The following is a 10,054-nucleotide window of genomic DNA, read 5'->3' on the forward strand; positions in this document are numbered from 1 at the left end:
CAGCACAGCTAAGTGGACTGTGATAAAGTGTGAAATTCAATTACAGACCTGCTGGGGAACTGAATGCGGACGGTGAACAGCAGCAGCCAGGTGGTGACCCCACAGGCAGTATCTAGCACACACCACAATGCCCTTGGTCAGTGCCGAAATCTGGGGCTCTGCCATCTCGCTGGCCCCCTTCAACCTCTCTGGCAGGACCTGATCGCTCATCAGACACACTCTCAGCCCACTAACCACCCTTGACACACTGCACTCAGGTCACTAGGAAAAGAACGCATATTGTTGGGTACTTTGCTCTATAATTCATATCCTGCTTCCTATAAATAGCATGTTCTGACAGTACTCACGTGTTTCACCAGGGCACACAGAAACAGAATTGTTGCACATGGGAGATTGGAATAAAGAAACATGCTTTGGTAGATAGAAGAATATGATTGTATAATGTAATGTAACTGTAACGTGTTATTACGTCGTATTTAGTGATAGCCCACCTGGTGGCGCTGTCTCCACAGTGGTAGATTAGTGAGGAGTGCCAGTGGCTGCGCTGATGTGAGACTGAAGTGGAAGTAAAGGGGTTTCTGGTTGGTGACAGCTCGCCCATGCAGAGTGACATCTGCGGGAGCACAGCCCTGCACTTCCTACATGTGACCAAGACTCACTGCCCCTAGGAGCTACAGTAGCCTGTTCTACTGTGTGTCCGTCTCTGTGCTGTTACACAACAAGCACTGCTGCTGCCCCCTTACCCTTGGGTCCATATTCATGTACAGTACCACGTATTTGAGATACACATCAGATCATTTCCTGGATCATTCTGTTGTTCTGGATGAACAGATTTGATCTGGTGGTTGTCCCTGTACATGCTGTCCTTCCTGTGTAACAGTGTGTCTCACTAATGGTGGCCAAAGGACCAGCCTAAAACTCCACTCATGGTGACAGTTATCTTCATAACCTTATCAAACATGGTACAGAAGACAACAATAAGCAATGACCATCAATCTACAGGACTAACTTTGACCAAGTATAATGAAGACCAGTGGGCTGAACTCATTTTGGAGCAGAGCTAAATAACTTATCTTAAAGGGAAACAATGGCAATGATGAGCTCGTGAATTGAAGTTCTGTCTTTCAGATGTTAGTCAATAGTAACAGGCAGCTCATATCAACAACACAATCAAGGTAGTGTTTTCTGGCCTCCTGGTGCTCCCCTCTCCCAGCGACCAGCCCTGAGTGGCGAGCCATCTGACGGGTCCCCACGCAGGAGACTGACTCACAGATGAGATGGATTAGCCATGGGGGGCGATGGCTGGCCTCCACATAGACCCAGACCCCAGACCCAAGACCCATATCCAAATCCAGGACCCAGGACCCAGGACCCAGGACCCAGGACCCAGGACCCAGGACCCAGGACCCAGGACCCAGGACCCAGGACCCAGGACCCAGGTCCCAGACCTAGACCTAGACCTAGACCTACAGTAGACCCAGACCCAGGACCCAGGACCCAGGACCCAGGACCCAGGACCCAGGTCCCAGACCTAGACCTAGACCTAGACCTAGACCTAGACCTAGACCTAGACCTAGACCTACAGTAGACCCAGACCCAGGACCCAGGACCCAGGACCCAGGACCCAGGACCCAGGACCCAGGACCCAGGACCCAGGACCCAGGTCCCAGACCCAGACCATCAGCCGGAGATGTCAGGCTTAATTCCCATAATTCTTCTAAACACTGCGTCACGCTAAACCATCACCAAAACCATCCCTTCCCTCTGTAGAACGGTGGTACGGTACCAGAGGTCTGGATCACAGAGAAGATCTTACATAATGGTATGCTTTACCCGACCTTATCTTTATTCCACCTCACTAGAACAGTGGCCCTCTGTCATGATGTAGCAGAGCGTAGCGGTCAGGAGGGGGTGTAGGGTTTGACCATGGCCTGGAGGTAGGAGGGGGCTGTTCCTTTCATTGCCCTGTAGGCTAGTGCCAGAGTTTTAAACTGGATGCGAGCCACTACAGGGAGCCAGTGTAGGGAACGGAGAAGGGAAGTTGTGTGGGAGAACTTGGGGTGGTTGAACACCAGGTGAGCAGAAGCTTTCTGGACAAGTTCTAGAGGTTTAGTGGCTGATGCCGGGGCCCTAGCAAGGAGGGAGTTGCAGTAGTCCAGGCGGCAGATGATTAGGGCCTGGATGAGCACCTGTGCTGTTTCATCAATGAGGAAAGGGTGAATCCTCCTGATGTTGTAAAGCATGAATCTGGATCATCAGGAGTGTGTGACGGATGTGATATGTGCGGAAAGCGACAGTTGATAATCCAGGGTCACACCCAGATTCCTCGCAGTCCGAGTCGGCGTCACCACTGTGTCTTCAATGGTGATGGCCAGGTCCCGGTGTGGGCAGCCCTTCCCCGGGAAGAACAGCAGCTCAGTCTTGTCCAGATTGATCTTGAGGTGATGTGTTGTCATCCACTCCGAGATGTCAGCCAAGCACCCAGCTATGTGTGCCTCCACTTGTGTATCAGAAGGGGGAAATGACAGGACCAGTTGGGTGTCATCGACATAGCAGTGATAGGAGAAGCCATGCAAGCGAATGACAGAGCCCAGAGATGTAGTGTAGAGGGAAAAAAGGAGAGGACCCAGAACAGACCCTTGTGGAACCCCCATAGTCTGACTACGCAGAGCGTACTGGAGCACTGCTCCAGTAGGCCTGTTCAGTGCAACCAGGGCACGGTGCTGGTACTGTAGCATTTATGTTCTGAGGTAAACTCCATATTTTATATGACTACTGCACAGCATTATTTTCCCCATATCCCATTCTCCAGTGAATTCCTTTCTCTGGTCCAGATTTTTTTTAAACAGAAAAACATGCTTTACCAACTGAATGTGTATGTTTGCGTATGCTGTTACACACTGTCGACACAACACACTGCTGCTATCCTCCAGCTGGCATAATATAATCATGAACACGAGGGGAGGCATGGGAGGAAATCCAGACAGCTTTTTCTAAAAATAGGTTGATTAGTGAACACCATTTGATAAGAGTCGGGTGAATTAAACTCCCGGTGGATCACGTAATTAAGAGAAGAGCGCGGTGGAGCAGGGGGAAGCACGGGGACAGCGGAGCAACAGCCTCACATCCTCCAGGACGGAGGGGGTGTAATAGGATCAGTTCCACTGATGCCTTCATGCCTTCATTACTGTCAGGCTTGTGGGAGACACAGTGAAAATGTCCCTCAGAAAATAGGACTGAATAGATGAATACCTGCAAAGACATAGCGTTAGAAATGGCTGCTAATCTTTGGTTGAGTGTACGGACAGAGTTACAATCACACCAGGAAGACCTGCGTGGTTGTACATGTTTAGCACACAACCTCTTCCCCTTCTTACATTCCTATGTTCTCAGGGTCTATGTTCCCAGGGTCCTACGTATGTTCCCAGGGCTCTATGTTCCCCAGCTCTATGTTTCCAGGGCCCTATGTTCCCCTGCTCTATGTTCCCAGGGTCCAATGTTCCCAAGCTCTATTTTCCCAGGGTCCTATGTTCTTAGGGTCTATGTTCCCAGGGTCCTATGTTCCCCAGCTCTATGTTCCCAGGGTCCTATGTTCCCAGGGTCCTATGTCCCCCTGCTCTATGTTCCCAGGATCCTACAGTATGTTCCCAGGGTCCTATGTTCCCCAGCTCTATTTTCCCAGGGTCCTTTGTTCTCAGGGTCTACGTTCCTCAGCCCTATGTTCCTAGGGTCCTATGTTCTCAGGGCCATATGTTCCCAGGGTCCTATGTTCTTAGGGTCTATGTTCCCAGGGTCCTATGTTCCCAGGCTTCTATGTTCCCCAGCTCTATACACACAATGGGAACCTGAAAAAGATGTTCTCCAGCTCTGTGATTGCCTAATATGTCATGGGCTATTGTGGGAATTCGTCAAAGAGGGTTTAGGGTTAGAAACTCAGAATGGGTGTTTGTATGTGTGGCCATGTTCAGGGCATGGAGCTGAACACAGGGCCTCAGCCAGGATCTTTCTACCTGTGAGTGCTCGCAACCACGTACTGTTGCTGGTTGAGGTGATACTGTATTTGGGGTTGTGCTTCTGTGTGGTCTGGCCGTAGTTTGGCCTGGTGCGACTGGTTGGCCTCCCTAGGGATTTGTCCTTGGGCTGGGATTCTGTACTGGTTGGTCTTAGTATTGTTATGGCCCTAGTGTAGTTGTTTATTGAGGCTCCATCCACCAGGACTCAGCACCGGCAAGTGTAACAAGGAGGCTAAAGTAGAGTAATCATCCAGTAGTGAAACCCACTCCCCTAGTATAAAGGATGTTCTAACAACCCTGCCGAGCGGGATATCTCTCTTGGCATAGTTGTTAGCACATCTGACTTGCGAGCGCAAGGTTGCAGGTTTGCGTCCCGCCCTGGACAATCCCTTAACATGGGTCAAAGGAACAATCCCTTAACATGGGTAAAAGGAACGAGTGACACAGAAAACACAACGCCGAGCAAAATGAAATGAAAATGAAATGTCTGTCACACACCCATACCTGGCGCTTCACTGCGGCTTTGCGAGACTGCTCCAACAACTCGGACGACTGGGAGAATGAGTGCCTGATAACATAGAACCTATTGAAACGTTAACATAGCTTGTGAACCTGTGAACTCGGGAACATAGGACCCTGGAAACATAGGACCCTAGGAACATAGGACCTTGGGACCTTAGGACCCTGGAAATCCTGGGAACATAGATACGCTCTCCTTTGTACTGTATGATCTGCGTGCATGTGGGGGTCGATAGCGTATTAGCATGTGGGGAGGAGGTCTCCAACAGAGTTGCCAAGCCAGTCAACCCTGACTGGAGGTCCAACAGCAGTTGACTTACTGCAGCTACCAGAGGAATGCTTATTCAGTCTTTTCATTCCTCTATGTTAAAGCGAGTGACAGTAAGAGGCACCTCTAAAAGTGTTACACGATTGAGAGCACCACACTCAAAGCCCAAGGATCCATGACACAAGATGGAGTCAGTCAGCATACAGAGCCAGTCCCACCACCGAGCACAACAGCCCTGTTGTTAGGGCTTCCACCATGATAGCAGCTTGGCCCCAACAATATACTCCCTGTTATCAAGCTCTCACATGTACGTCTACGCAAATCTATTCAAATTGGGATCATAAAGATGGCATGGTGAAGCTCACACTGGATCAATTTGTTTGCAAAAAGAGACATCTGCTCTCATTTCACAAAACCCAGATACATCATAGCATTTACATAATCATGAGATGAATTTGACTTTGGGTTAATATATCTCCCATGAATTTGAAAGGAAAGAAAAGGGGTTGTTTAACTAGCTGCCTTGGTGTGAGGAAGGATTTATGAGAGAATGGATCTGAGAGAGGCCAGATAAGAACGTGGATAAAGTAATAGATAAATCTCTACTGAGAAGTACTGTACGGCAGCAAGAGGACTGACAGCACCAGATTAGAGCTTGTGCCTTTTAAACAAATTGGGTGCTCGGAGAGGCATATTGCCTGTGTGCTAGAGCATGGTTTATAGCTCAGTTGTATAACCACAGGGACACAGAATACTGGTACCGTACAAGCCAGACAGCGTTGTACCACAAGTCCAAATAAGCTCAGATAATGGAATCCTCAGTGAATTATAACTGTGAGTTGTGCAATGCTGTAAATAAGATTTTATAGGCTTATATGAAACCGAACTGATGATGCGAGGACAGGAAAGCGGCATTATCTGTTGAACGAATGTATTACCTATCTAATATGATGTGAAGTAGTTTTGTGCCATTTCAGATGGCCAGGGACAGAGTACCGAGTTCTGGTGAATGTATTACCTATCTAATGATGTGAAGTAGTTTAAAGATGGTCATATATATATGATATATGATGACTATGATGCTGCATTGGGTCTGCTGCGTGAGAACTGCTACTACAGTGATGGTCCTAACCCTAACCTGGGGAGGTTGTGTCTCAGGAGGTAGAGCGGGTCGTCCAATGACCACAGGGTTGGCAGGTTTGCTCCTCCAGTCCACATGTCCAAATGTCCTTGGGCAGGACACTGAGCCCCAAATGGCTCCCAATGAGTAGGCTAGCACCTTTCATAGCAGCTGCCGCCATTGGTGTGTGAATGTATGTGTGAATGGGTGAATGAGAGGCCATTGTAAAGCGCTTTGTATAAAAGAGCTATATAGTCCAGGGGCCAATAGTGATATTTTCCCAAATTTGTATCACCCAAGGTAACCAAACAATTTTGGTGTTTTTGTCTTCCTACATGTTTTTGATATGATAACCCTGCTTATCTAGTAGCTTAATGACAGCAATCAGTCTATAAACAAATATACAGGTACCCCCATATACAATCACAAAACCCTCATCACTGTAGATCTTCTTTTTTTTCCTCCTTTTTTTACTTGTAGACCAAATTTTACAAATAAACACATTTTCTTACAAACAGTGCATATGTCTCCAATGTGTTATACCTTTCATTCACATACACATACATTAGTATAAGGTAACACAGTTTACAGTTTACTTTGATGCACAAGTTATGCAAACTTCCTAATGCACAACATGGGGCTAATCCAGAATGGTACCAGGTACCAGGTACCAGAATGTTAATAGGGTCAATATGAAAACATTAATACACGATAACCTCTCCAGCTTCGTTGCTTAATGACTTTTGTAATGGAAAATTCAAAATGGTGCTTTACTTGTGACTGGGTGTCATGTGTAAAAACATTTAGACACTAGAATGGTACTCGGAGAGTGCAGACCTCCGTCCATGAATGCATGTGGTCAGCATGTACAGTGACATTAGGGTGCCGATACTTAGAGGTGACAAATGTCCAAAATATACTGGTGGTGCATCACCGTTATAGCTTATGAGAACCTGGGTTTGACACAGCTGGGGTCAGCTGAAAGGGTGCTCTTCGACTCTAGATAGCTAGATATCAACTTCAAGTTCAAACTTTATTGTCACATGTATTAAAGATTGTGCGCTGCTTTCTCTCATACATAGAAGGCATTGATGACTTTCGTTGTCTTTTATTATTGTCCTTATTTCAGCTCTGCGTTGTGTTTTGATTTCAATAAAAGACAGCCCCCAATCTCACACAATACCACACAGTCCAGTGTCTCCTTTTCAGGTGTATTCCAAATGAATCTCTCCAACACGGGATTTGAGCCTCAAGCAAAAGCGGTGTATTACAGAAGGTTTGACATACAAAAGATGATGGCATGGCCTAATGTACAGTTGACCTCTCTGTATGCTGTCTGGACCCAAATCAAAGTATTGGTCTCGTTGCAACGTTCTTATGTGGTTTGAGTGTCCCCCCTCCCTCATCTCTTCTCCGATAAGACTGTCTCTCTGGTCTCTTCTGTGGCCTTGTTTTGTCACGTTAACCTACGCCGCCTCGGCGCCCAGGCCTTTATCTCTAACCACAGCAATGGTGTTTGGCACAGTGTACCAGCCATGGAATGTCTTTATCTCATAAGTCTATGGAAGAGGGACACCGTTTCTTACTGAAAACTCAAGCCGACAGCCATACTCAGAGGTCAATCATCATAATTAGGAAATAGCTACAGGATCATATTAAAAGGCATTTCTCTGAAAATCAACAATATTCAACAGCATCCAACACCAACGGACATATGACATACAACAATGTGCTTAACATACAAAGTGCAGTGCATGTGGGTGCATCAGCTGTTCAGCAGCCTGACAGGCTGAGACGGACGGTGTCTGGTGATTCCGTGATCCGCTAACGTTTTTTAGATGGAAGGAGCAAGAACAGAGTTAGAGCGGGGTGGCTGGTGTCCTTAATGATGTATCAGGATTTACTTTTACAGCAAGTGGTGTAGATGTCATGAAGAAGAGGCAGTTCTGTGCCGATGATCTTTGCTGCTCTCTTTAAAATGTAAGAACACTCTCAATGGTGCAGCGATAGAAATTCACAAGAGCTCTGGTGCTCATACCGAAGCTTTTGAGACGCCTCAGAAAGTACAATCTCTGCTCTGCTTTCTTAAGGATACACTTGGTGTTCAGAGACCATGTGAGGGTGTCTGAGATGTGTGTGCCAAGAAATCTAAAGCTATCAACAATATCAACAGATGTCCCATTGATGGAAATAGGAAAATATGACAGAACCGACAGCAGAATCTAGCTAGCAGCAAGCATAACTAGCTAATTCAAAGCAGTTCATCTTTGCCATGATTAAACAAGTCACACACACACTCACACAGTCCAAACCCTGTGTCTCTAGAGCTCCCACACTGGCTTTGCTCAAAGTTTTGCTTTAATTCATAGATCCACCCAGTAATTTGGAACCGCTCCAAAATTGCATGGGGTCTAAATTGGCCCTTGCCACAATCTGATTCCCAAATCACCTGAGTTTGTGGCCCAGAGGTGGTGTGCCTAAACTAAATTGAGCAGTTGTGCTGACGTTTAAAGTAATGTGTAAACAGCTGTGCTGTGAATGAACAGAAGAGAAATTGGGAGGGTAAATGAGTTTGTCCAGATGTATCTCCAACAGTAGAGGGAGAGTAAGAGTATCAAAGCACTGATGTGTGCCTGCCTGCCTGCCTGTCTACCTGCCTGCCTGCCTGCCTGCCTGTCTGCCTGTCTGTCTGTCTGTCTGTCTGTATGTTTGTCTGTCTGTCTGCCTTCCTGCATGTCTGTCTATCAGTCTTTCTGTGTCAATAAAAAGAAGGATTAAATATTTTAATGTCATGTGTTCTCTCTTTATTATGTTGGAGATACTGTATCTATCTGTGGGTTCACTTTTAAACAAACACTTCTCAAGATAGAAACCAGATACCAGCCTCTCTACATCCTTCTTGATCTGATAATCACCTGTTGTGACCTTAATTGACTCTGCTTCATTCCTGTGGGTGTAGGAATGTCTCATGACATGTTTATCTATGAGGAACTGCAGTTGTTATTTTCTCTAGATTATTACTTATGTAATGATCATAACTCGAACCTTAACTTAACTAACAACTCCTCCCACTGCTGCTTGGACTAGCTAGTCCAGTTTGTTACATTCCTCATAGGGCTGCTAGTGTGTTTTGGGTACTGTAGTTCACATTACTCCTAAAATTCCAGTGGATTAAATATTGATATTTGTAAATAAATACATTCAGAATGGTATTCCATAAAGTATGTTTTTAATTCACACCCCCCCACCCCATCTCCCCAGGATTATTTATTATAGCTATAGCATGTACATAACACACCCATGACCCCACCACCGGTTATTTATTCATTTATTTATTCATATCCATAAGTAGCATGCACATAATCCATCCATCCAGATCTTTATCTACCCCATCCTATCTTAAATTATTGTGTACTTACTGTGCAATTTGTACATTTTGTAATTTGTTAATTGTAAATTTGGAATTGAGCATTGGAGTTTATGTATCTGTATTGAGCACAATCTTTGAAATAATCATTTCACTGTGATTGTACACCGATCATTGCATGTGACAAAGAATCTTGAGTCTTACAGGTATCTTGAATCTTAATCCACAATTGGGGCTCAAAATGAAATTCATTTCTAAAATTCATCCTAAAATTATAAATGAATACAGTACCCATGGCATTATTTTGTGTTTGCAACAATATATAGAAAATGCATGATATACTTTATCTAAAAAATATTTTAAAACCTATGTCCCGACTTTTCTGCTTCATCAATGTCATTCAGTGTAACAAAGGTAAAAATGGTGCTCAGGGAGGACTGACCTCTGCCCATGAATGCATTCCGTGGCTCTGTGAGCATGGATGTGCACGTGAGCAGGACGATACGACATGTTTGGTATTGCTGCATTCATTAGGTCGAAGGCTTTATGATCAGATCGTCCACACATGGGCTTGTCACTTTGTCTCCACTTATCCCGGTCCTCCATACACCTGGCGATCTCATCGGTGGTCTCCACTTCTGCATCCATCTTGATTATGTCCACGAAAGTTTTGGTAGGACGTCCTCGCGACTTGCATCCGCGCCATGGAGATTGCTCCCATAACAGCAGCTTGCTGGCCGGAAGCTCATGGTGTCTGTAGCAGTGCC

The sequence above is a fragment of the Borostomias antarcticus genome (assembly GCF_949987555.1).
Source record: "Borostomias antarcticus genome assembly, chromosome: 18".
In the NCBI taxonomy this organism is placed as follows: domain Eukaryota; kingdom Metazoa; phylum Chordata; class Actinopteri; order Stomiiformes; family Stomiidae; genus Borostomias; species Borostomias antarcticus.